The sequence below is a fragment of the Culex pipiens genome, chromosome 2 (assembly GCF_016801865.2).
Source record: "Culex pipiens pallens isolate TS chromosome 2, TS_CPP_V2, whole genome shotgun sequence".
Classification (NCBI taxonomy): Eukaryota; Metazoa; Arthropoda; class Insecta; order Diptera; family Culicidae; genus Culex; species Culex pipiens.
The window spans coordinates 126,646,763-126,674,717 of record NC_068938.1 but is presented as its reverse complement, the minus strand read 5'-3'; the positions used below and the strand labels follow the sequence as shown (position 1 = coordinate 126,674,717).

General features: G+C 39.0%; 1 protein-coding gene and 1 pseudogene across 6 annotated transcripts in view; one reads left to right on the top strand and one right to left on the bottom strand.

Annotated features, from left to right (window-relative positions):
* LOC120412548 (disco-interacting protein 2) overlaps positions 1–27,955 on the bottom strand; it is a 209,772-nt gene that overhangs the window by 126,146 nt on the left and 55,671 nt on the right. The gene's annotated exons all lie outside the window — the stretch shown is intronic.
* The window catches only part of LOC120412543 (double-strand break repair protein MRE11-like), a 41,281-nt pseudogene continuing 34,944 nt past the window's right edge, over positions 21,619–27,955 (top strand).

Below are 27,955 nucleotides of genomic sequence, written 5' to 3'. Positions count from 1 at the left end.
GTGTAACTTGCAGACTACGGAGGCTGCTCGGACTTGGGAATGTTTAATTTTAGCAAACCATGCTCAAACTGGTCGTTCAACTGGCCAGTTCCAAAAAATGAGACCATCGAGCGAAAACAACGTTACTAATTCAATCAACCCACCAAGCGTTGCCAAAGCATATTTCACACACACTCCCTCTTTGACTCCTAAACCTCGGGTCGTCTGGTCTGGTCTTATCTTCCCTCGGAGTGCCAATCCCTGTGGCCATCGCTCTCACGACTTTACATTAAATCAGCCGACCTTTTACTCTCGTAGGCTTGTACGCAAACTGAACTGTGCCAGCTTCTTAGAGCGTCCAGATATACGTTTTTTTTCTCTTAAGGTTTGGTCGTGGCCAAGTTTTGGGTGCTGCTGCTGCTGCGGTCGCATTAAAACGATCACTTTTTCCTTCGGCCCAACTTTAAGGTGGTCGCCAGCAACACATTACATCATCTTTGAACTCTGCAAAACCAACGAGAGTAGAGTTCGTTGAGTTAAACTGTGTGACTGTGTTATGGTTTCAGGTTGCAGCTCGGAGTAGATCTCGGCAAGATCGCGAAATACACAAAATAGAGAAGGCTGCGGGGCCATTAATTGAGATAACTTATACTTTCACGTTCACCGAAGGGGGCTCTCATTTTCCGATGGTCACCTTTCCCATCCCGGCAGCTGGCAACACTGCGGTTGCCAGTTCTGCCCAGGTTTGTGGCTGCTTTCGTTGGAATATGCTAATGTTGGTCGGCAGCTGTGTGTGGTGAAGGCTTTTTAGATGGTGGTTTATTTTGAGCGTTCAAAATTGATTGATTCTCCGGTTGTGACCTTCGGACGTGGCCGGCGATGACGGGCCGCAGGCTTTTCAACGGGCCATCGTTGTTGGGCCATTTATTTTAATTGACTTTTTTTTTAAATAGAACTGATGCAGTAGCATCGATTGGTGGTGGTGGCCATTAGAGCAACGATGAGGAATATTAGAGGTGTCACACCGTAATGGCTGCAGGGCAGAGTGGTGAGTTATGGTACGGCCTTGTTCGAAAATTGGGTAATGGTTATGGATTGCTTCCTTGGTTGGTGGTGTCAGCTTTTAGATTTATTTATTGGTTTGGTCATAAACTCTTAGTAGCAATACATCAAAATATCAATAAATTTCATAAATAAGAGAAAACTGACACTGTTCTGATGGGGAATACCATAAAAAGTATTGCAAAATTTTAATGTTCTGAATAATTATACAAATTCCACCAACTAACGCTTGAAAATCCACACCATTTCGAAACTTTAGCCAATTATCCCAAACAGTCCTGCTGTTAATTTCGTTTTCTCGGATCCAGCTCGTGCTGTTCTTAGAAAGTTGTCCCCCGAAACCTGTAGCAAACATTTTAAGTGTGCTCGTTCTCTTTAGAACGAGTTTGCTTCGCAGCATAAAATGCAAATTTCTCGCCCGTTTTTGCCCAAAATTGCCACCGCCGTGTGAATGACCGATAAGTGTGTTGGTGTGCGCCTGCAAACTTAAACGACTTCTTCGATGAAGTTGTTGACATCCGAGCGCGAATCCGGTTTCTTCTTCTGCTGCCCGATAATGACCGTGAATCATCGAGTTATTTGGTTCGTGTCAGCTTCATTTCGCTCGCTGGCCAAGGTTCGGTACCAGATCTTGTTACAAAACTTTCGAGCCAACCTTGCACTTTGGTTGCACACATCGTAATGACGCGTCTTGCGACCTGTCCGAGGAAGCTCGCACCACACAGAAATTCGCTGATCTAGTTCTCGCCGCCTGAGCCAATTGCGCGCTGCGTCAGAAATGTTAAGAATCTTGGGAAAATTACGACACGTTCCGAGCAGTGAGAAACCGCAAAAATGTGGCAAGTTGCTTCCACGGCTAAGGTTTTGTTTGCGTGCCCGTTTGCACGTTGTTCATTGCACCTGGGCAGTTGTTGTTCTAGTATAGCTGGTAGGCTGTCGAATGTTTGCAAGATGACTGCATTGTGATGACCCCGAGATTTTTTCTCAATTTAAATTCCAATTAAGCCGAGAAGGGGCTTGTAACACCTCTAGCTCAAACGTCTAGTATCGGTTACAAATGCAGTTTTGTACTTTTAGATAAACCAAACTTCGTTCTATGTTTGTCCAAATGAGAAGTTTTCCATGATTAATTCCTGCTTTCTGTCCGTAAAAATGTACTTTGAACAATAATGAAAAACTGTATCTTGAAAAGAGATTTTTTTAAATTTGGTGACACCAAAATAAAAAAAAGTCATTCGATCAAAAACAAGGTTTCGAGAAACTTTACTCCCTTTTAGTTTTCTCTTTATTTTTGGAAAAAAGATACAATCCTGCTTGAACGTCGTGACTATGTTATGGGAAGACCATGACAATTTAAAGTACCTTTTAAAAAATCGTATTATGTTTTTTCTTAGCATTGCATTTGTAGTTCGCTACTTTTTCGCAAACCGTCTTTTCTTAGTCTTTTATTATTTAATAAAAAAATGTTCATGAATTTCATGTGCCAAAAGCAGCCAGCAGTTAGTATCTTGAGAATGGATTTTCTAATCGATTTGGTGTCTGTAGCAAAACTGTAGGTTACAATTGGGATGATTTTTTTGCCATTATGTAGGATGATACAATGGTTCCGGGATTAGAAACTAAAAAATATAAAATAGATTTTCAGAAAAAATCGAAAATATTGTCGAATCGAATTTCTAAAATCATATTTCGATGTAAAGTCAAATTTGCAATAACAAATGACTTAACGAATTTTTGATAAGGTGCACCGTTTTCATGGTATTGGAGAGATTTTTTATTCGTTTTCGAAAAATGTTAAGTTTTTTGCAATTTAAAAGAAACTTTACGAAAAGCACCACTCCAAAAATATTTTCAAAAAGCTGAAAAAAATCCTAAGACTTTTTTTTTATTTTGATGATCGAACTGCTGCTTACTGACTTAATTTTTGCGGTAATTACCTAGTTTTTCTCAGTTTCATCAAACTTTAAGTGATATTAAATCGGGATATTTTTTCCGCGTACCGACTTTTTTTTGTAGAACGGCATTTTTTTTATCATTTATTATAATTTTTAATTTAAGTTTATTTTCATCAAGAATTACCAAATTTTCAATGTATTCCTCTTACGCAAAAAGTAATTTTATTAAATCTTATTATACTTGAGCTTGAGCTAACATTAATTTTCCTTATCCTTTTGTTGTAAATTTCCGGACAGGGCGACAGAGTCAAATCCGGAGTAAGTAAAGTCGGGTCTTTTTTGGGAGCTTGGTAGGAGTCCGAGCCGAAGTCGATAAATAATGAGTTTTAATTTTATATTTTTTAATCTGTCTCTTCAAAGTCGGCCTGATTAATCAGGGGCAAAAACATTTTTTTTTCGAAAAGCTTAAATTTTTTAATGTTTAATCAACTAACAACCGGTAAAAATGCACTTTACTGCATTTATAATCATAAAAAAGCATGTTTGAACATTTTAAATTTTCATGAAATACCGAAAAAAAAAATCCGTCGATACCTCAATATTTTGAAAACTAAGAATTGGAAAGCAACTGGGCGCATGTGAAATGCATTTCAAAACACCTTTTTTCATCCAAATGTTGAAACCTAGGCTTGTAATTTCAATTTTCATATTTTTTTTTTGAAAAAACTTCTCTGAGATATCGGTCATTCATTTTTTTTGTATTTTTTAATCCGGCTGAAACTTTTTCGGTGCCCTCGGTATGCCCAATGAAGCCATTTTGCATCATTAGTTTGTCCATATAGTTTTCCATACAAATTTGACAGCTGCCCATACAAAAATGATGCATAAAAATTCAAAAATCTGTTTATTTTAAAGGAATTTTTTGATCGATTTGGTGTCTTCGGCAAAATTGTAGGCATGGATAAGGACTACACTGAAAAAAATGATGCACGACACATTTTTTTTTGGTTTTTAATTTCACTTATTGTCACTAAAACCTGATTTTCAAAAAAACGTAATATTACATGTTAGCCATTGGGCCCTTTTGAAATGTTAGTCTTGATTTTGAAAAATGAAAATTTTGCTTTGATACGACCCTTAGTTGCTGAGATATTGCCATGAAAAGGTTTAAAAACAGGAAAATTTATGTTTTTTTAAGTTTCACCCAAACAACCCACCATTTTCTAATGTCGATATCTCAACAAACAATGGTCCGATTTCCAATGTTAATGTATGAAACATTCGTGAAATTTTCTGGTCTATTCGAAAACATTATTTTAATTTTTTTTAATCAAGACTAACACTGCCCCTGATCGCATAAATGTCCCATATGCATTTTCATCGTTTTTGAGTTTTTGATGCAGTTTGGTTCAAAATCGTGTACTCTTTCAAAAGAGCCTATAACATCCAGTACTTTGTTCTAAAAATCAGGAGGAAATTCAGTTTTTTCGCGAAAACTTAACACGTATCCTTATGTATGGGACAAACTTCAAATGCGTTTTTCTCAGCTTGCTGTTTTTGCATATGGGACATTTATGCGAACATGGGCAGAACATTTCAAAATGGTCTAAAATACATTCATACGTTTTCTTTTGCAAATCAAGTTTTTGTGACAAAAAGTGAAATTAAAAATCACCAAATTATTTTACCGTGTATCATTTTTTTTCAGTGTAGTCCTTATCCATACCTACAACTATGGCGAAGACACCAGTCGATCAAAAAATTCCTTCAAAAGATACAGATTTTTGAATTTTCATACATCACTTTTGTATGGGCTGCTGCCAAATTTGTTTGGAAAATTATATGGACAAACCAATGATGCAATATGGCTTCTTTGGGCATACCGAAGGCACCAAGTTTTAGCTGGATTAAAAAATATAAAAATTAAAATTAAAGAAAAAAGACCGATTCTGTAGAGAATTGCTCAGCTGAAAAAATCTCGTTTCTAGAATAAATCCTGTCGTTTAAGTAGCTGTCTAAAGTTGAGGTACGTTTTTGGCCAATTTCTCGAAATATTTTTGTTGAAATTTCTCGAAAAGTACCCAAATGTTTGTAAGTCTCTAACCTACTAGCAAACTTGATAAGGAACAGTTCTAAGAACCCTTATTAGACCAATTGTAGAGAAAATTCTTATTTCCTGCTATGTATTTAGGTATTTGTATTTGGGTACCATATGCAGACTTAGCTCAGCCACAGGAATGATCTGTTGAACGAATTAAAAGGATGCAGGATTGAATGCAACAAGTTTGCCACTTGGGTATCATTTTGATTGAGTGAAAAAAATTCAAAACACACAGAGCAAATCACCTAAACATTACCAACCCAAAACATTTAACAAATTTCAGCAAATCCCCCTTAAAAGAGGCGCACCGCCTCACACCGATTTGTCAAAGTGGAAGTGAAGAGTAGTCGTCTCATTAGCCGAAAAATTGCTACCGGCAGTGGCGTCGGCGCGGGGGGGACCAGCTGGAGAGCATCACCATCAGGTACATCACGACGAGGAGGCACACTCATTATAACAATAACGGTCACTCGCTCGCGATGGTTCCCCCCGCGGCCGGTAATGATGCGCTTGCGTAACCTCGGCGCGCGAGTAGTCATTTCAACTCAACTCGACCGCCTCCTCCCCCACCCCCCTTGCTGATGGGTGGCACCGCCGCGGCAATTCGCGATGTTTGTTTTGCCGTTGTAGTTTTGCGCGGTTTTTTTTTCGAGCAAACTGTTTTGTACTTACCGACTATTTTATTGTGTGTGTGTGTTTTTTCGTTGAGCACAACACTGATGCCGATAATGTTTCTACTAGTAGAGGCAGACTTGATTACAATGAACTTGTTTCCTTATTAAAAACATTAAAAACATGACATCCACGGTGGCAGTTCCAGCTCAACTTGTAACTACTCGTTTTATAATGGGGGGGAAAAACTAGCCATTCAGTATATGACAGTGCTCTATGGAAGTATTCTGGGTAACCAGGTAATTTCGTGGACATGATTGTCGCGGATAATTGCAATTATGTCAAAACTTGAAAATAAGAGGAAGAGGAAAAACCCCAGGACTGAGAGAAAAAAAAAACAAAAAGTATCGATAACAGAAACCGATCCTAACACTTTTGACTCAGTAAAGTGGTACATTTACAGTATCTTCTATGGCAGTACGAATCATTATCCTATCGCGAACTGTTACACTCTCATATAAAATCAGAGACCTTTTTACTCTCGACCGTCTGCGTTGGGTGTAAACAATGTTGCTCCCTTTCAAATGTAAATTAATGAATCCCATCTGTATTCAACAATTATTTTATCAAGCTGTGATGAAAATCCATCAGAAATTCCAAATCGGTAGCACTTATCCAAAGATCCGTATGGCGACGATAATTGCATCCGACAAACGATTAATTAGAGTGCTCAACTCGAAAGGACATTGCTGCCAGTGACGTTCCTTGTCCCCGGCGAGATCGACGGTTTTGGAGCCGGTTCGTTGCCGTCTCGTCGCGGCCAAGAAGATACCAGACGACAAGCCATACGAGTTGACGCGGGTTGTCGCGCGCGCTCACACTAATCAATTAGTGTTTACAAATTGCACCCATTAGGCAGTAATTTGCTACTTTTGGCAAAACTTGTGTGTGCTAACTTTTTTTTACTCTGTGAGAGAGTATATCGCCGCATGTGTCGCTTGGGTTTTCAAAGATTTTGGGGTGATTTGCCACCAGTTGAACCTAGTCCAACGCAACTGAACTGATCCGGAGTCACCCCATCGAACGCCAAATCTGAAGCAGTACGGCGTGAGATATTTTGCCCTAATATGATTTCGGAGCAGTGGTGTTGCGACATGGCGTAACGATTTCGAACGGGGGCCACGCCGTCTTGGGAGGTTAAAACGCTCGTTTCGCGGTTCGACAGGCTTCTGGCTGGAATAAATTAACCAGGGGGTAAGTGAGGCTTCCGGCGCTAACTACTCAGATGAGCGTCCTCTTTAGACAAGCAGCAGAAATTGAGAGTGTTTGAAGACTGTCTAAAACAGTTCGATAGGTTTTTCGGTGCGCTCGACTTTCGAGGTCAAGATCAAGATAAGGTTGAGTGTCTTTTTTTTTTTGCAGAAAGAATATATGATGATGGGTGCAAAAAGTGGGAGGTACTCCGCGCACATCGGACACGAACCCCTAACTGTACAATTCAGCAAGGTGGCAACGGTTCTGGAGTGCGTGAGTGTGTGTGCTTGAAGTGATACCCACTTGAGACTATTCTTCTGATGATAGTGGCAAGATAGCTGTACACACTGTTTATGGCCTATATCGAGCTTTGCAACAGGTGGGACTGGTCAGGCATGGTAATCAAGATGAGTGACATAACGTTTTATGGTAAATTAGTTGTTAATCGACCTTGTTGAAGCATGCACCTTGGATATAAGAAGATTATATGCAAATCGAATCTGCATCATAACCTTCACACGTCGAGGCCCGTGTGCTCCCTTGTTCTATCTGGATGGGAATCTCAGCAAGCTTAGTACAACAGAGAACACCGGCATCGACATATTTAGGCAAATATCACAGAAAATATAAAAAAAATGAAAAAAACCTACTTCATAATACAATAAACTATTGAGCATTCCGTTGATAGCATTTTCTGACATCTTCTCACAGTAGGAGAAAGGCCAAAGTATTCCTAAATGGCGTTCAAAAATGTAAACCAGACATATTTGGACTTAATACTATGATCTTAAAACAGTCCCCCAACATAAGAAAAAAAAATGTTAGAACAGAGCAATTCTCTACGTTATCGTACCGTCAACTGGGGCAAATCGGGACTACAGTCTGAATAGGGACAGCGCGTTTTAAATCACTTAAATGATTCAAATTCTGGAAATGAATGTACACATTTTGTTGCTCTAAATCTGGTTTAACCGAAACCACTCAAAAATATCAAAATATTAGGCTGCAACATTGCTAAAACTGCTGTCCCAATTGGGTCCTAAAATGAAGCTTAGATTGCTGATATTATTGTTTACAGCTATAAAGCTTATTTTTCTGAGTACAATGACCCTTTGTACGACCACAAAGAGTTTAAAATTGATTTTTAAATCAATTTTGAAAAATTAACCTCGCGGTCCTTCTTGACAGAAAAGCTCCTACTTGACAGCTCGTTCCAAGGGGACCATAGTTGATCCATCGAAAAAATGTTGTCATTAAAATGAGAAAAAGTGATCAGAAATGGTTTTTAATCGTGTTTTTTACCGTTGTACATAAAAATTGACATAGGGCTTTAGTACCCAATTGTGTGCCGATTCGCCCCAGATGACGGTAAATCGACTTTCCATTGTATTTCTTAATTTGAATGAAACTTTTTCCATCAATTTCTCATGTTATATTTTTTTCTTTCCAAAAAAAACTTGTTTGGGGGACTGTATTATAAAATATTGGTATTCTATAAAAAAATAAAAAAGTTTTTAAAGGAGTTCAAACATGCTAAATATGATTATAAACGCAGTAAAAGGCATGTTAAATGGTTTTCAGTTGATTAAACTTCTATGTTGAGTCGCGGGGGATGTCCTGAACCGGGCACCGGTTCTGTCAGCGGAGTGAATAAAAGAAAACTTCATTCTTTTCCACTCGCTACAAAACTAAAGTTTATTTATTAACCCTCTACTGCCCAAATTTTTTTTTGAGCAACTTTTTTTCTACGAGAAACTTTGCTTCTCTTGTTTTATGTTTTTGTTGTTTAATTTTTAGTATTTTAATCTGCATTTATCTTGTTTAGTTTATGTTTGTTTTTGGTAGTATTTGGCCTACTCTACCACCTCCTATGACCGAGCCATGTAGCCCAGTGGTAACGCTTCCGCCTCGTAAGCGGTAGATCGGGGTTCAAATCCCAGCTCGGACCAACACAACTGGTGATCTTTTCCCTTCTGGAATCGATTGCTTAGTAAAGGGAAGGTAGTGTATCGTCACAAACTGGACCTTATCACGACACCTTAGGGACTGTTAATTTCAAGCAGATTTTAGAGTACCGTAAAATTCCAATGTTTTGGAATTGACAAACCGCGAAATTTATTTTTTTCGCCATGAAAAACACTAGCACTAATAAGAACTATTGGAGGCCGGATCTCAGATATTGTGATAGAAATATTGTCCGAATCTTTCATGCGAACTATCGTTGAATAGGTTTTTTTTTTTATCAGACCTTGCCGATGAGCCAGAAAGATTGAAGGTCTGAAAACCCTATTAAAAGAAATGAGCAATAAAGTTGATTTGTAAAACATGTTAAGGGAGAATGTTGCTATTTTGACTGTGAATGTGAGGAAGGCACCAACCACCTAAAGGTGGATTAAGTATCGTTTTTAAACTACGATTAAGTGATTTAGAATTTTGAACCCAGGATGGCGACCAAAATGGCGGTAATGAAATATAAAAAAATGTATTTGGTTATTTGATACGCAATCAAATTTTTAATTTTTTGATAAAATGATTCGATTATCCGAAGTCCCATATAAACCTTCAGATAATTGAACTTCGGATAATCGAAACTTCGGATAATCGAGTCTGGACTGTAATAAGGACTTATGTGGAATTTATAATTTCTTTTATATGCTTTATTTTTTGCTATAAGCCCATTATTTTCATAAACGGTTTGATTTTAAAATGATATTCAGGTAGATTTCCGGGTTTGTTCCTGTTAAAAGTTGATTCCGAACTTTTCTTTTTAAATTTCTGTGCCCTATGAAACAGTCTAAAGGGCAGTGGGTTGAAATGATGTTCTTGCTCATCCAAAGCTTGGGAACGTTGGAAATAGATATCGTATTACCCAATTTTTAGCCTGTATTCTCAGAATTATCACAACGCAGCTTGTATTTGCCTTCGAAGAATTCCCTACCGGTTGAGAAACATTTCTCTAAAAATCACATGCAGCACTCAAATATGAAATAATTCCGAAAACTTCACCCTGCCCTGTTTGAAGCGTTTCTATTTAACACCTAACGATCGTGCGTTCAAACCCCTGAATGTATGCTCTATTCAGCAGTTGATCCTCAAACTCCCAAGCGTTGCAAAAGAAACGACGATCGCCCAACCAACCACTGAACTGCTGACAAACGCTTGCGTGTCTCGACTAAACCAGCACGACTTTTTCGCCCCCTAGCAAACTCCACCCAACACTACAAAAGTAAACAAAAGCGGACGCGCCGTTTTCCGCATACAGACCAACACTAACCGGTTTACTGACTCACCAATACATTGCGTTTGTGCGCCCCGGCTGTGGTCACATCACGAGAACACCAACTTTGTTAGGTCGCGCTCGCTTACTCATCACGCGCGCGCGCCATTTGGCCGATCGTTACCTTTTGGATAGCAAGTGTTGATATCAACTTTTGTACGCGAAATGCTAAGGTGCAATGTAATGCTTTCTTTACAAAATCAAACAAATTTGTAAAAACATTTTTGTAGCGACCTTATCAAAATAATATGTTGTTGAAAGATAGTCCATCGCATAGAACTGTTAGGATCTGTGAAAGATACAAAGTAATGCATGTAAAGCATTACAGAATGATGTTTGGTTTACCTTAATTTTCCTAAAACTCATCGTGGGATAAGTTAACACGACGTCAAACACGACTTCTTCTGGATGTTGACGTCACCATTTTAAGTGTCGTTTATTTCTCTTGCAAAGTTAATTAACGGCTTGTATGTTGATGTTATGTAAATTTTCACCTGAATCACGATGAATCATTTTTCAAATTAAAGTAAAAGTGTCTAAAGATCGGCTACTGCTAAATATAGCTTCGCAAAATGTATGACGAGTCGATGTGCCATAAATGTGCTATGAAAGCACTAATTGCTATGTTGCAGGGGTCCATTCACAAGCTACGTAACGTTTCTTGAAATATCCTAAGGGTTGGCCAAAGTTTTCGTAAATGCGTCAAATTTCAAAACTTCCGTTACGTAATTTATGAATGTGAACGGTGTGTTGATCATTTTGGCCACACGTCGTCGTTGACAAGGGCCGCTTACTTCTTTCGAATGGCCAATCCTGCGTCCATCAAGTACGCACGCGAACGCGTTGATTTCCCTCCGCGATCCGTCGGTCGGTGGTTGTCTATTTCTGGCCTGTTACAAGCCAGCCAGCCGGTCCGATCGCAAGCCCGAGAGGAGAGTGTTGTTAAATATACAGATTATGGATTAATAATCCACTGACGGATGGGTGAGATGTGTGTTATTTCTACTTCTTCTTGCCCGTTAGAGATCTGATGTGTGTGCGATGTGTTTTTCGTCTGCGCACTGAATGGATGAATGAATCGAGGATTTTTTGGATGCTCTGAGGAGAAGAGGTAGAGGGAGTCGTCCTCAACCACTCAAAACTGAGGTCGTCCGGCTTGAGGAGGATAGACAGTTTGCGATGGGTTTTAAAATTCTGGTTTCGGCTTGGATGTTGTTGATCTTTCCCTGCTGACGGAGGATTTTGATGTGGGCCAAGCCAACAACACCCAGACCGACCGATCGTATTTTGAATGGATCCAGCTGTTTCGGAGCGTTTGCATAATGTTCGAATATAGCTCGCGCGAACGAGGTGTGTGTTTGGGAAAGCTACAAACAACAAACCTTATGAGTCCAGCAGCAGCAGGGGTAATATATCCGTTGACGGGATGACCATTAGCTCAAGGGCAGAAAGTGAAACTAATGAGGTAGTAGTATGAGGTCCGAAGTGGGTCTTACACAACGTGTCGGATCAATGCACCGGGATATTGGAGTGTTATGCTTGGGGCTATAAGTATCTCTTTTTGATTACTTCAAATATACATGCAAACGGAATCAATCAAAATAACTAATACAAGTTTTATTTTAGAACTCAGCTGATACTATGTGTATGACCTAATTCATTTCGCAAAAAAACAGTCATCAAACAGCAAAAAATCTGATTCATCAATCTGCCTCAACCCAATTTGACCCGGTTGCAATCAACCCAGATTCGATGACCACGGGTTGGGTCGATGAAAGTTTACCTGGGACGACGTCAAAACGATCATTATCATTATCGTGATCCCGTGAGGCGCGGGGCGTTTCGGGGGGTACACATTTCCTACCGACTTGCGGTCAAGGCGCCCCTGGGTCGTTCCAGTTTGAACAAATTCGTCTATCCTTCCTTAACGTGGCTTCGAATCCCCCAAGGAAAGGGAAAGACCCGTGTCGAAATTTAATTCCAGCTCCAGTGTGCGAAGAGCAAGAAAGACTGATCGGGAAGCACTTTTGTGAAGATGGCTTGATTTGTTATTTGGGGGTTTCAGAAGCCAAAAAAGTGTGTTGTCAAATTGGGATATTGTTCATCAAAACATGCTTTAGCTCAAAATAGACCAGCGACCGATGCGGCGTGGCCTACATTGCTGCCAAATTCATAAATTATCGTCCCTCGCAGAGCAGAAGAGTTGTTGTTGTTTATGCTGTCCGACCGGTCGGCGGAACCACGGCGAAAGAAGAGCTCTATGTTCTTCCTGACCTTCGGCCGTAACCGAGAAAAAGCAAAACTTCTGGTGGAATTACCACACATCACAAAGTCATAAATCGCTAGCATGTTTTTCTTTCGGCAGAAGTTTTTCCTGCTGTCCCGAGGTAGGAAAGAACGGGGTATTTGGAAGACAAATGGGTCGGAATGACTGAATGAAGCATCGAGTTCGTTCCCTTAACGTGCTTTAGCAAGTGGTAACTCTTTAGAGGAGCGCCACTGTTCGAAAAAGTTACAGCAAATTTGAAGCAATGGAACTAACACAGACTTCAAGTACAGTCATCTATCAATTGTACTCTGTTCAAATTTCGTCAACTCTTACCCAGAGTTCATACAAACTACTGAATATGTTAGATTAAAAATCATGTTCTACAAATCCCTTCTTCCCTGTACTAACCAGTGCACACACATTTTTTCGTCACAACGTTTTTCTCACATTTATCAGCACTTTTACTCTTAACTCTTCCGCCCCAAAATAGACCACTGACATACTGAGAGGTAAGGCGCTACATATACACCACTTGGTAACCCCCTAATTTAAATTGATTTTTGTTTTGACGTGTCAGAATGTTTCACAAATCTTTGACGAGAGGACACTCGGGCGCGCGGTTTAAGCCGGGTGTGTTGGCGGCGGCGGCTCTTACGCGCTCTTTAATTAGTCTATTTAGATAAGCCGTCCTCACCCCAGTGACGGACGGCGTTTCGTCAGATTTGGCCGACAGATTCTTGCGATGCTTATGGCTCCGTCGCTTGGGGGAAAAGCTATAAAATCACCAGAAAAAAAAATGAATCGACTCAGAATCAAAATCTGATCAGATATAATAGAGCAATTCTCTGAGATTTCGGTCATTCGATTTTTTTTGTATTTTTTAATCCGGCTGAAACTTTTTTGGTGCCTTCGGTATGCCCAAAGAAGCCATTTTGCATCATTAGTTTGTCCATATAATTTTCCATACAAATTTGGCAACTGTCCATACAAAAATGATGTATGAAAATTCAAAAATCTGTATCTTTTGAAGGAATTTTTTGATCGATTTGGTGTCTTCGGCAAAGTTGTAGGTATGGGTACGGACTACACTGGAAAAAAATGGTACACGGTAAAAAAAATTTGGTGATTTTTTTATTTAACTTTTTATCACTAAAACTTGATTTGCAAAAAAACACTATTTTTAATTTTTTTTATTTTTTGATATGTTTTAGAGGACATAAAATGCCAACTTTTCAGAAATTTCCAAGTTGTGCAAAAAATCATTGACCGAGTTATGAATTTTTTAATCAATACTAATTTTTTCAAAAAATCGAAATTTTGGTCGCAAAAATTTTTCAACTTCATTTTTCGATGTAAAATTGAATTTGCAATCAAAAAGTACTTTAGTGAAATTTTGATAAAGTGCACCGTTTTCAAGTTATAGCCATTTTTATGTAACTTTTTTGAAAATAGTCGCAGTTTTTCATTTTTTAAAATTAGTGCACATGTTTGCCCACTTTTGAAAAAAATATTTTTGAAAAGCTGAGAAAATTCTCTATATTTTGCTTCTTCGGACTTTGTTGATACGACCTTTAGTTGCTGAGATATTGCAATGCAAAGGTTTAAAAACTGGAAAATTGATGTTTTCTAAGTCTCACACAAACAGCCCACCATTTTTCAATGTCGATATCTCAGCAACTAATTGTCCGATTTTCAATGTTATAATATGAAACATTTGTGAAATTTTCCAATCTTTTCGAAAACAATATTTTCAAAATTTTCAAATCAAGACTAACATTTCAAAAAGGCCAAACATTCAATATTTCGCCCTTTTAAAATGTTAGTCTTGGTTTAAATTTTTTGAAAATATTGTTTTCGAAAAGATCGGAAAATTTCACAAATGTTTCATAATTTAATATTGAAAATCGGACTATTAGTTGCTGAGATATCGACATTGAAAAATGGTGGGCTGTTTGTGTGGGACTTAGAAAACATCAATTTTCCTGTTTTTAAACCTTTGCATTGCAATATCTCAGCAACTAAAGGTCGTATCAACAAAGTCCGAAGAAGCAAAATATAGAGAATTTTCTCAGCTTTTCAAAAATATTTTTTTCAAAAGTGGTCAAACATGTGCACTAATTTAAATAAATGAAAAACTGCGACTTTTTTGAAAAAAATTACATAAAAATGGCTATAACTTGAAAACGGTGCACTTTATCAAAATTTCACTAAAGTACTTTTTGATTGCAAATTCAATTTTACATCGAAAAATGAAGTTGAAAAATTTTTGCGACCAAAATTTCGATTTTTTGAAAAAAATAGTATTGATCAAAAATTCATAACTCGGTCAATGATTTTTTGCACAACCTGGAAATTTCTGAAAAGTTGGCATTTTATGTCCTCTAAAACATATCAAAAAATAAAAAAAATTAAAAATAGTGTTTTTTTGCAAATCAAGTTTTAGTGATAAAAAGTTAAATAAAAAAATCACCAAATTTTTTTTCTGTGTACCATTTTTTTCCAGTGTAGTCCGTATCCATACCTACAACTTTGCCGAAGACACCAAATCGATCAAAAAATTCCTTCAAAAGATACAGATTTTTGAATTTTCGTACATCATTTTTGTATGGACAGCTGCCAAATTTGTATGGAAAATTATATGGACAAACTAATTATGCAAAATGGCTTCTTTGGGCATACCGAAGGCACCAAAAAAGTTTCAGCCGGATTAAAAAATACAAAAATTAAAATTGAAGAAAAAAGACCGATTTCGTAGAGAATTGCTCAATAATATTATACAACATGGAATTTAAAGATATTATAGAAATCTGGAAGTACTGCTTAACGGGGAATATGAGGAAGGCAACACCAACCTACAATGCGGATTCAGTCAAGTTTTTCGAGTTCAAATCAAAAATCAAATTATTCGCTCTACAGCATTGCCTTGGCGTTCTCGATTGCGAGATTCCTACTCGAAACTAGGTGTTCGAAGGCTTGATTGTTGAGGCAATTGCAAACCTCTTTTTACAACTAAGCTTCCATCCACCCCGGGATTCGAACTGACGACCTTTGGCTTGTTAGTCCAACTGCCTACCAGCGACTCCACCGAGACAGGACCCAGGGAGACGACTCCTACACCTGGACTGAGCTAACGACCTAACCTTTTTAGGTTAGTCCGGGGCCAACATTTACTTCCCGTCCGACAGAAGGCGTGATCAGACAAATCTAGTCTCGAAAAATGCCACCGGGACCGTCTGGGATCGAACCCAGGCCGACTGGGTGAGAGGCAATCACGCTTACCCCTACACCACGGTCCCGGCTTTTTCGAGTTATTATTTTTAAATCTGGCAGGGGAGTGCGAAGGAAGAGGCAGTGTGTATATATTCTTTTCCGAGCAAAGATTTAATCTTGATGACACGAGGGAATCACTCCTTTTATTTCGTTTGGATTTGTTTACAGCAAAATCTTTAATCTGTGCCAAATATGAGTACGCCGTTTTGGTGGTTAAGGTTACTGCATAATGGTTTTTTAAGAGGATGGGATGTTTTATATCCCATGCCAACTGGGATAGGATTGATCCCAGGATAACTGTGGGTTAGAGACAACCACGCTTACGACTAAACCACTGACCTCGGCCAACACTTAAATACATTTTGAAAAATAATCTAAGCTTAGGACCGGATTGCCTGGTACTGGCCATTCGGGCCAGATTGTCAAACCTAATATATGCATGTCTTCAAGTGCCAATTTTTATTAGTTAATTACTAGTTTTTTAACACGTCGCATGACATAATCGACCACTTTAGAAAAGTATCTCAGTTAGAACCGGAAATCTGGATTGTCCTAAACTGGCCACTTTGGCAACTAAAATTTTCCATCTTATTACTTTTTATTACTCTAATAACAACTGGTTTGACCTGTACATCCGATCATTAAAAATGTGTCTCGTTACACCGAGAGACTGAGCCCAGAAATTTTAACAATTAAAATTGTTGATTTTACTTTCGTAAATTTTAACAAAAACGTACTTGTTACTGCCAATATTCCGTTAAAATAACTAAAATTCAGTACTAATTTAATAACCTGTTTGTTGAAAATGCTAGAGGCAAAAAGCGAACAGATTTCCCGAACTCGAATGAACGTGCTCGACTGTTTTTGGTTTAGGAAAATCAAAAATTTTGTTGGTTGAATATAATTAACAATTGGTTGAATATTTAAAAGATGAACTTGGGTTTGTTTACGTTTGTCATTTGAAGTCAGGATTCGAACGAGAGCGGTCGATTTGTTGAGTTTGTGTTGTTAATTGTGAAGTAAGAGGATGTGAAAATCACACTATTTGGCTAAGTTGAAGTGGCTCACTGCTGCAACTGTGAAGGTGCAATTGGTGAGTAAGTTTGTTGATGATTTCTTTGCAGGTGATAAACTATGAAGAGCAAGACGAGGACATTCGCAATGGGGACCTCTGATGCGAGGGGACTTTATGATAATGTTTGGAGGAAAGAGAGGGGCAGTGGAAGGAAGAGGCGGGCCAACTCTTGCACGACAATACTTGCACGGGCAAATTTAACAAAATGTTGGTTAATCTAAGTAAGTATGGGTTTAATTTTACACAACAATTTATCTATTGTGATTTTAATTAGAAAACTGAATCATCAGGAACCTTCGTGCTTACGATGGATACAATTTAAATGAACCATTATTTTTTCAGAATCATCAACCATAAAATACATGGAAATGCGTACACATTATATCAAAATAAAAATTCGATGGTGGGAAATGTCTAAAAAAAATAATTTTTTTATAAATTATAAAGATATACAAAAGAAGATATTAATATTTTAAAAATGCTGTTGAAAAAGACTGCTCAATAAACTGGTAAGTAAAACTCAAAATATTGTTTTCAGGAATCGGAGTACGTTGAATAAATTGAATCAAATGCAATGAAAGTGTGTTGCCAAAAGTAGTTGTTAAATTAGTGCAAACTTGGTAAGTAGCATTATTGATATTTCTTGTTAATAATTACATTTATTTACGTTCCTTTTATTAGTTTAGAGCCGAAATTACTTTTTTTTTATTAGATTAATAATAAATTTCATATGTCTATTTGCAGCAAAAGGTTCGCTTTGGTGTAAATTCTGTGTCCAACCACAAGAAAAATAACTAAACATGAGACCGTTGTAGATGATGACGACTTATCGGATGATTTCACATTGATGGTAAGTGAATACAACACTTAATTGTATACAACATGGGTAATTCTCTACCAACTCACACGAAATCGGGAAAAGTTGCCCCGACCCCTCTTCGATTTGCGTGAAACTTTGTCCTAAGGGGTAACTTTTGTCCCTGATCACGAATCCGAGGTCCGTTTTTTGATATCTCGTGACGGAGGGGCGGTACGACCCCTTCCATTTTTGAACATGCGAAAAAAGAGGTGTTTTTCAATAATTTGCAGCCTGAAACGGTGATGAGATAGAAATTTGGTGTCAAAGAGACTTTTATGTAAAATTAGACGCCCGATTTGATGGCGTACTCAGAATTCCGAAAAAACGTATTTTTCATCGAAAAAAACACTAAAAAAGTTTTAAAAATTCTCCCATTTTCCGTTACTCGACTGTAAAAAAATTTGGAACATGTCATTTTATGGGAAATTTAATGTACTTTTCGAATCTACATTGACCCAGAAGGGTCATTTTTTCATTTGGAACAAAATTTTTCATTTTAAAATTTCGTGTTTTTTCTAACTTTGCAGGGTTATTTTTTAGAGTGTAACAATGTTCTACAAAGTTGTAGAGCAGACAATTACACAAATTTTGATGTATAGACATAAGGGGTTTGCTTATAAACATCACGAGTTATCGCGATTTTACGAAAAAATGTTTTGAAGATTTTTAAGTAATTAAATACGGTCAAAGTAACAACTCGAGAATTTAAGTGCTAAAAATTGTTGAATATTTGGGCGTTGTTTTTTTTCTAGAAACAGAGCAACTTATTAAACGTGACGCATATAAATTATGAAACCAATGCAAAATGCATAAAAGCTGACATTTTTAGTTAAATTAATTACAGGAAACTAAACTTCACAAAAAGTACAATAAACGTTTTAAATATTGCCTTTCGGGTGCTAAACGTCATGTATCGGGTCAATTAAATCTACACAAATTTACATAATACGACCAAGCAGCAATTCCTGCCGAACATGACACCCACTCGTAAACTAGTCCAAACAGGTTCCCGGTCCGAAAACAAAAAACAGTGTTACCGGTACAATCTAAAACACGGGTTCAACGCAAGATCTAACCCCTTGCGATAGGCAGAAACCAGCCGGCCGGTAATTGAGCACAATTAAAATTGATCATATTTAAATGATACTCGCGCCCGTAAAGTGTGAAGTCATAGACTTGAGGCCGTGCTAAAATTATCCAACACACAAGTGGCGTACACACAATCGACTGAGATACTCATCGGGCACTATCGCAAAATTCAGCTACTTGGAGTGTGTCTCGTACGAATGTTTTATTTATCAGCTTGGGGTTCCACCAAGGTGGTCAAACTTACCAAAAGAGGGTAAAGTGATGATTTTGGCATGAAGATGCTAAAGCATGCGAACAATAGGAAGCATGAGCCCAAATCGGGAACGCTCACCCTATATCCGTCACACTCAGCGAGGTGTCTTGGAGGGTGCCGGTTGAGGAACAATAACATCAACAAAGGCGTGCGTGTGAAAATTTGCATACATTTGCGAGGCTCATAAGAATTGGACAAGTACATCATGCGGCTCGCTGGAATCGCCGGTTGGAAATCGCACCCCAGAATATGACCTCAACTAGTTACGTCATTCGGGGGCAGTAGATATGTTGTAATTTTATGCAAAATCCCCCGTGAAAACGGTGGCGACTCTTGACGATAAAAGAACCGTTTTGTGATACCTCGAGACTGACCGCACACACGGCTAGCCCCGGGGTATGGCAGGAAGTTCCTCCACAAGAAAACTGGTTGTTTGTTTTAAAAAGCTGTGAACCAAGAAATATCAGTCTGCAACTATTCTACAAAGTATCGTTCGATATCCGAGAAACGAAATTCGAGCAAAATCTTTAATCGCAAACAATTTTTCACACCAACTTTGGTCCACCGGAGCAACTCGAGCTGCACGGAAATCGGAGTGACCTTTCCGCGCCAAATGCCGCAGGCTGTCCCAGCTCGTGAATGAGTTCGATCTCTCGATCTGCGCGGTGACAAATGATGGTCAATCGTGTGTCTCGCTGTTCCGTGTCCGCTTCAACGACCCCCATGTTAGGGTGTGACAAAGCAAAAAAAATATGAAAAGTTAGTTGGTTTGCAGTTTCCTTTCACATCGATAGCGCTAATTGCTGGGACACAACAAGAAGGAAAACAAAAAGATCGCTTAAAACCTTTCACTAAGGCAAAAAGTGGTGTTTCCCCTGTCCTTTAATTTTGTTGTGACCAGGTAGGTTTGCATTTTCGAAGCGGTTTTTGTGGCGGGCGATTGACAATCGGTTCCTGGAATTTCTGCAAGAATTTGTCCCATGTATAAAAGGGGTTCTACCCGGAACTGATCCCCCACTCATTATTTAAAATTGTTCGCTGTAGACACTGAAAAAAGATGCCAAATTCAAATTCTACTTGACCGAAATGTTCAAGCTCACATAGACGTGTTTTATTTCAACTCTTTAACGGTCTGATAGACGTGCGGGCTAAGACGCACGTGAGTTATGTGAGTTCTAGGTTTGAATCCCGTCGATTGCCTATTTTTTGTATGTAGAAACACAGAAAAAAAATCATGGTAATATTACATCTGGGAAGGGGAAAAAATGTGTAATTTTACCTCTGAAAATGTGTAATTTTACCACTATTATGGTGTAATGTCGCTTTTTCAGTCTAAATTGAGGTAAAATTACATCGTAAAAGATGTAATATTCAACCTTCCAAAATTACACCTTCCAAATTTATTTATTTATTTATTTATGAAGCACCGTCTTTACAGACTGAATTTAAATTAAACGCTTAATCCTATGCTTAAAATTTAACTTTGTCATTCCATGGAAATATTTGTCGGATACAACATTGAAACATTTACAACATTCATAAAATGGATTGTAGAAGCTTCTCCAGCCATCGTTTGGGAGACGAATAAACTCCACGTCCCTTAGGGTCCTAGACAGTGTGTTGGCTGGAAGTAATGCTTTCAATGCTTCACAATCGGTGACCCCGTTGACAACGTCGAACATAAATAGCCTCCTCAAGAAAGAGATGCGCCGCGAGAGCTTGTCCATTCGCAGAAAATGTAGCCTTTCTTCGTAGTGAAGCAACCTTGCCGGATGTTCTATTGGAAGCCGGCCCAGAATAATCCTAGTGGCAGTTTTTTGGACTCTTTCAAACAGGTTAGTGTCTCCAATTTGTCGGGGAGCCCAAATTTGCAACCCGTACTCAAGAGTGCTGCGAACCAGAGAAAAATAAAGACATTTCAAGGTTGACGTGTCTGTAAACTCCTGCGTGTTCCGTGAAATGAATCCCAGAGTGGTTCGTGCTTTGGCAATCGTTGCTTGCAGGTGTTCCTTAAAAGACAGCGTTTTGTCGACTATGATGCCGAGATCCTTGATCGACACATTTTTTACTGTGTGTAGCGTGTATTCTTGTGTGTAATAATTAGTGACTTTTCTCACAAAAGTGATGTGCATGATTTTGTCTGTGATTTTACCATTCAATTTTTTAATGTGTATCCAATAAAACATCCGAAGATATCATTTGGCTAGAACATCGATTAAAGACTGACTTACAAAACAAACAAAAAATAAATGACAGTTATCATCGTCCACATGACTTGAATAAATCCATCGAAAGTGAATTTAATCGACTGTGACTTGATGTTATTCAAATGCTCAACTTATCAGAGCCAAACAAAAATGCAAATCCTTTGTCCGCCGGAGGGCACAATAACAGTGTGGCATCTCGAATCCGTGTAACCGTTCGGAACCTCACTCGTGAAGGTTACCGCGATTTACGCGATTTGTTATTCGTTTTCTGTAAAAGTTGGGAAGTGTTCGCGTGTCAAGTGTTTTGTCTCCGGTAAACGACCCAGCAAGTGACGTCCACCAAGAACGCAGCCAGCAGAAGCTTCCGAAACCGACCACCAGAGGACCTCGTCGGCAGTGGGCGGTAGAGAGGTGACATGACGGTAGGTTGGAAGGTCAGGGAAAAGGCGCGGAAAGAGGAGGGGAAAGACGAAGACCGTCAACCGCCAAGGACTCCTCAAGACTCGTCCAATTGCCCGGAAAGAGTCATAGCGAACAGTTGGACCGCTACAACTCCACTGTTTCGCCGAGTAGTGTCAGTGCACGGCCACGGCCGTGAGTGATAGTGCCAGCGGGAACCAGGAGTGTTTGGGACCGCTGAAGGACATCAGGTATGTCCACAAAACCCGCCAGTTTGCCAACCCTAACGACCACATCCGCCTAACCAACAAATCCAACCGTCATGGCTCACCTAACCTCAACCATCACCTCCAGGACCCCTCGTACCTCACGTTAAGTGCCAGTTCGGCACCGCCCAGTAACAACCGTGTCGAGGACACAAACCGGGGACTCGCCGCAACCATCGAGTCACCCCAGAATCCAGTCCGCAGCCGGACGTAGACCCGCGTCGTACCTGCGCCTCATCCGGGTATTCCGGACACCCTCGATGGTGCTCCGAAGGTCGTAGGACGCAACCATCCACGACGGAGAGCAGGCCGACCAGTGAGTAACGAGGAGGAACCGTTAACGACCGCAGCCGGTCGAGTACGCCATCCAGTACACCAACCCCGGAGGCTGCGCCACGAGACGGCGAGCGCCGGAGCTGCAGGCAGCGGCTGCGCCGCATGACGGCGAGTAGCAGCAACCACAACAGAAGGAGAGGAAGCGGCGTCACCGGAAGCTGAGTCGGAGTACGGGGCCCCGAGAAGAAGGAAGGAAAAGAAGGTCAGATAGCTGTAAGAAAGTGGGAGGAAAATAGAAAGAGTTCAACCAAGATTGTGGAGTTTTCACTGGATTCCGACGCATTTCCCAGCTTACCGCGATTCAGGACCGCAGGCATGCCGACCCTGAGGCTACATGAGGGAGTCTCGGTAGCGCTCGTGAGCCGGTGGTAACCCGACAGTTACATCCGAAAACCAGTTTTCGATATTTTTGTGGATTCTTCGCTCTCTTCCTGATTGCACCGTCATCCAATTCGAAGATCCAATCCAACCTGGCCAAGGTACGTGACTAACGTCCGTGTGCATCAACGTTCGTCGTCGTCGTCGGAACAGGTGGAAGAAGTGCCCCGGGAAGTGTTGGTGTGGTGGGTGTGCTGCGCTGTAATCTGCCTGGTGCCCGAGCTAAAAATGGATGCTCTTCTTCGACCGTTTGCGTTGCACAACCTCCTCCCCCGTCATTCTCCCAAAATCGGATGATGATTCTTTTATTTTTATTAATGATGTTAAATTGCATGTAAGTACCATATTTGTCTGGCATTTTTATCGTTTCTCGCCTGCTCTCGAAGCCATTGAGGGAGGAACTCAATTTGAGGATCAGTATGGGTGAGGGCGAACGTGTGATGATAATATGATTGGTGAAAGTGCATTCTTCTTCAATCAGTGATGTGCTCATTCCGCAGGATGTTTGAGTTTACCCACAACGAGAATGACTTGAAACGTTTCAAACCTAACCTTTTCTTGATAGCTAGACGACAGCTCAGTAGCGTTAAATCTATCCCCCCGTGTGTCTTTAAATTACAGGTTGGTACAAATTGTTATTACCAGTGCACCACTTTCCGAGCATAAAATTGCATAACAGCTTTTAATAACTCATATGCTGCCGGGGCTGCTGGTGAGGTCCATACTTTATTGCAACACCGCGATCTCGGGCAAGTGTGCATATATTTTGCCAGCAGCTAAAAGGCCATTTCCTGCCTTCTTTATGGATCTTTGTGTGCCCTTCCGCGGTAATGCTCGATTGCAATAAACCATTCAATTTTCAAAGTTTTTCCGAGACATTGATTTTTGAACACGGCTTTTGGTAGGTGACATCGTCCTCACTATATCAAATACATGTTTTTCCAATGAGGATAGCTCGCAACTAACCGTGTTATTAGGCTGTTACAAATATGTTTTGAAGTTTTGGTCCCTCGACTCTGACAAGAAATTGCATGAACAGTTTCTAATTTATGAATTTTACCCAATCAAGAAATTAAAAATTATTCAAAGTTTAAAAAATGTGATATAAATGTGATTGAGGTAATGCTTGAAAATCTCAATTTCTCAATCTATTTTCTCAAAATGTATTGGCTTGTTGTTTGGTCGTAAGTCCTATAAAGAAAATTGCAGATTTTCATAAAATTTCTAAAGAATAGTTAATGCAACAAGAGTCTTTTTTTTTTTTTTTTTTGGAGGGTGATCCAGCCGCACATCGTTGATGTTGAAACCTCTAAACTGGGCCCTCGTCCTGTCACGTCCGTCAGTAGTCTTGTCGTACATTACAACTAGAACCAGATCTGCCAATGAATTAGTACACTTCGACCAAATAAACACTGACGCTGTATGGATCTGACTCTAGAATAAATGCACAGTTGTGTTTTATTCATAAGTCCAAAATGTTCAATTATTCATATAAGTCCAAATATTCATTTGCGGATAACTACCTAACTTGAATTGAATACAAGATTTAAAGTAACCTATCCGAAAGCTACTCTTATCTCAAATCCCCGACATTTTAATTAATAGCTAAAAAAACGTTTCTTGTAAAACCTTCTTTTTAAAAAAAAAAACAAAAAAAAAATGAATAACAGTTCATATTTTACAAGTCGTGAATTGAAATAGAGACGACCATTTGATCGTCAGAATTCCAGTAGATCCTCGATTCGCAACAATGGTCGATACAATCATAATCCGACAACCGTTAGTTCAACAGATCAACGAACTTAGTCCGATATCATTTCACTATTGGTTGATCGAGACTCTACGGAAATTTTGACAAATCATAATGGTTTTTATGCTACTTGAATGAAAATCACCGATTCTGATAGAATTACTAAGTTCACTGTTACTTATTTTGTCCCTAAATAACTAAAGGCACAGTATTAAAAGTTGATATTTCTAGTTAAAATCCTAAATTCTGCAAAAACTAAATTTTTAAAAACCCGCATCCTAACCTGACACCCACATTAAGATAGGGAAAAATCACATATGTAGCAGTTCATTGTACAAATGTGATATTTCCACTATCGGAGAACCTCCTTGTCTCGATGACAGCTTACCGGCCATCGATTAAGCCCTGAGACTGCGCCAAAGTGGGTTCTCGCAGCATGAAGTGGTGTCCATGTGTAAAAATGGAAGCTTCAGCAATATACTGAACACTTCGATTTCAATTCCACATCGAATCAAATCATACTCTTTGCCAAACAAGCATCAAACCTATGATACTCATTATGACAAAGCCCAGGGAAGAATAGTTAATGCAACAAGAGTCGTACATTTATCCAACAAGGTTTACCGAGTTTGATAAATACGACGAGTGCCGAAATAGTAGTTTATGAAACAAGTTGCAAAAAGATTTTTTTTTCCAACGAGGTTTACCATTTCCATTATTCCGATAAATTCAAAGCAATATTAAAAAGTATTACTTTTCAACACAAAAGCTGAAAAGTATTACTTTTCGATTCTGTTATTTTCAGAAGAGAAAAGTAGGCGGCCCTAATTCTCCATACAAACTTTGGAGAAAAATCGGCCCTGTCTAAATATTTTTGAAACATTCAGAATGCACGTGTTTCTGAGGACCTCAAACTTCATGCTTCCCCTCAAGTTGTGTCTGCATACTAATTTTTGTAAGTCAGTGTAATGATTGTAATTTGTATAATATGCGCAACACTATCAAAAACAAACAAAAACTAGACATAATAAATTCAAATGAAAAAAAATAAAAAGAAAGAAGAAAACCATAAAACAATAAGTGTAACGTTTTTCGTAGAGCAAAAGTTGCTCAAAATGACCTCTTTAACAAGAGAGAAATAACAACAGTCGAAAAAACAACATTAAGGTTATCCATCTATGATGCTGGTGCCTTCCTCACTCCTTTTATTATCAAAAATGGGTCACCGGATCAAAGAACCGGAAATAATTACCATGTGAATAGTTTTGGTATGGAATCTACGTTGTCCAATTGCAACTTTATATAAGATTAGTTTGGAAGGTATTTTGATTACAAACTGATAGATCAGGGAATAGTTTTCATACAGATAAGACAGATCTGGCTTCAAAAAGTACATGTGCGTCATTTAAGTGGTCATAACTTGGGACAGGGTTACCAAATCTTCATGTTTTCGGACTCGTTAGAGATATCTTTCAATTACTTTTCAAATGATAGGTCAAATTATAGATTCGGACAATGTTTTCATACAGATAAGTGAGATTGGCTTCAAAAAGTACATAAATATCACTTGAGTGGACATAACGTTAGATTGGGTTACCAGATCTCCTTATTTTTAGATTCATTTGAAACATATTTTGATTAACAATTCAACGATAGGATAATCGGATAATGAATCCAGACATAGTTTTAATACAGATTAGAGAAATGTGGCATTAAAACTGTACATAAATATTACTTAAGTGGTCTTAACTTGATACAGGCTTGCCAAATCTTCAACATTTTAAATTCTTTGGAAGGTATTATTTCGATTACCTGTTCAGGTTGATGGATTTGGACATATTTTTTTTTATCTTTATTAAGATCTGGCTCCAAAAAGTACATGCATATCTTTGAAATCACCGTTATTTCAGAAATGGTTGCAAAAGTCTCATTTTTCAAATGGCAACATTGTGATAATTCAATTATAAAAAGTGAAAAATTGTTTATTAAAAATGAGCAATTGAAATTTCATGTAAACGAGAAGCATAAAGGGATATAAGGTCAAAAGTACTTTGAACTGCCTATTCCTCCTTCATAAAGAGTTCAAATATTCCAAAAATGTCACTACCATACCCATTGGTGCATACCAAACGCCTCCAGTTTCTGCATATCTTTGAAATCGAGACCACTTCTGCGGCAGAAAGGAAAAAAAAGTACCCCGAAGAACTTGGACAATGCCCGCAAGTGGGAGCGAGAGATAAATGTGAAATTAAATTAAAATTTATCTATGACTCGGATAGTGTGTGTGTACGGTGTACGCACGTAGAATCGACTGTGCACATTTGAACGTCGTCGTTGGAGCACTTATGATCGCCGTCCCCAGAGGGACGCCAAACGTCGTCTAGTGGGCAAGTGCTTGCACGAACAAATGATTGTGTAAAATTGTTTGTCGGTTCAACTGGGTTTCAACTCTTAACTAGCGGGAGCTCACCAGCGGAATGAAATATAATGCAAATTGTGAGGCCAGTAATTCATAATATGTAAAACGAGTGCGATAAATATTATGCAAATTTCTCACAATGATTTTTGCTGGTTTTGTCTCTCGGGGCGGCTTGGGAAATGCATATGGACACTGGAAGCCGGCAGCCGGTTGGCTCCAACAGCTGAGATCATATTCATATTTGCCAGGGCTGTTGTTATTGCCAGGGGAGTCGGCGACGGCGGCGAGTCGTGTTGACGCGCGCGCAGCCCAAGGTTCAGGGTGAGCTTCATGTCAATTAGATTATTGACGTTATTCGTTACCAGGAAGCCAAATGGTACGGTAATGGAATGTTGACATACCTGAAAGTAGAAAAGAAAAAAGTTTTTATTAGAATAATGTGATTGAAGAACATGAAAGTTATACTGTTGACTCTAAAGTAAAAACTTGGACTAATCCAAAAAGCTAACTTCCCTCTAAAAATAAAATTCCAAAATCGCATGACTTGTTCAAACATTGTTAATTGACATGGAGTCAGGGAGTGACATTTTCGCTTGTTCATAGTGCAATTACACGGAGAAAAAAGAGTTCCCAAAATCGTGAACAAGCGTTCATGAAAATGGGAACCTCGAACAAAGTGTTCAAATCCCATGGTACGATTTTGAAAAACGTACCATGAAATTTGAACACTTTGTTCGTGGTTCCCATTTTCATGAACGCTTGTTCACGATTTTGGGAACTCTTTTTTTCCGTGTACATTCTCTCGTATCACATGATTGGCACACTTGGCACAGGATACTGTAACGGAGAATCGACGGTGCAGAACCGGTCGATGGAAGACTTTACGTGCAAACTTTAGCTCGCCAGGCCAATTGACAACGAATATCGCGCACTAAATATAGATTCATTAATTCATCAGTGGATTCGTTCTTGATTGTGATTTATTTGAAAATCAAATTGACTTTGAATTGGCGATGGAAGTGTCACATTGTTACAGTTCGACCCTGTCGTGCTAACTTGTCGCACGACGTTCCGAGAAAAACGCATTTTAATGTTTGACCTTGAATAAACAAAAACAAGAGCACGCAAAGTAAACAATAACAAACACATTTTGTTTGGTTGACCATTCTGTGCATTGTCTTGAAGTTTGGTTGAAGTTGGTTGCT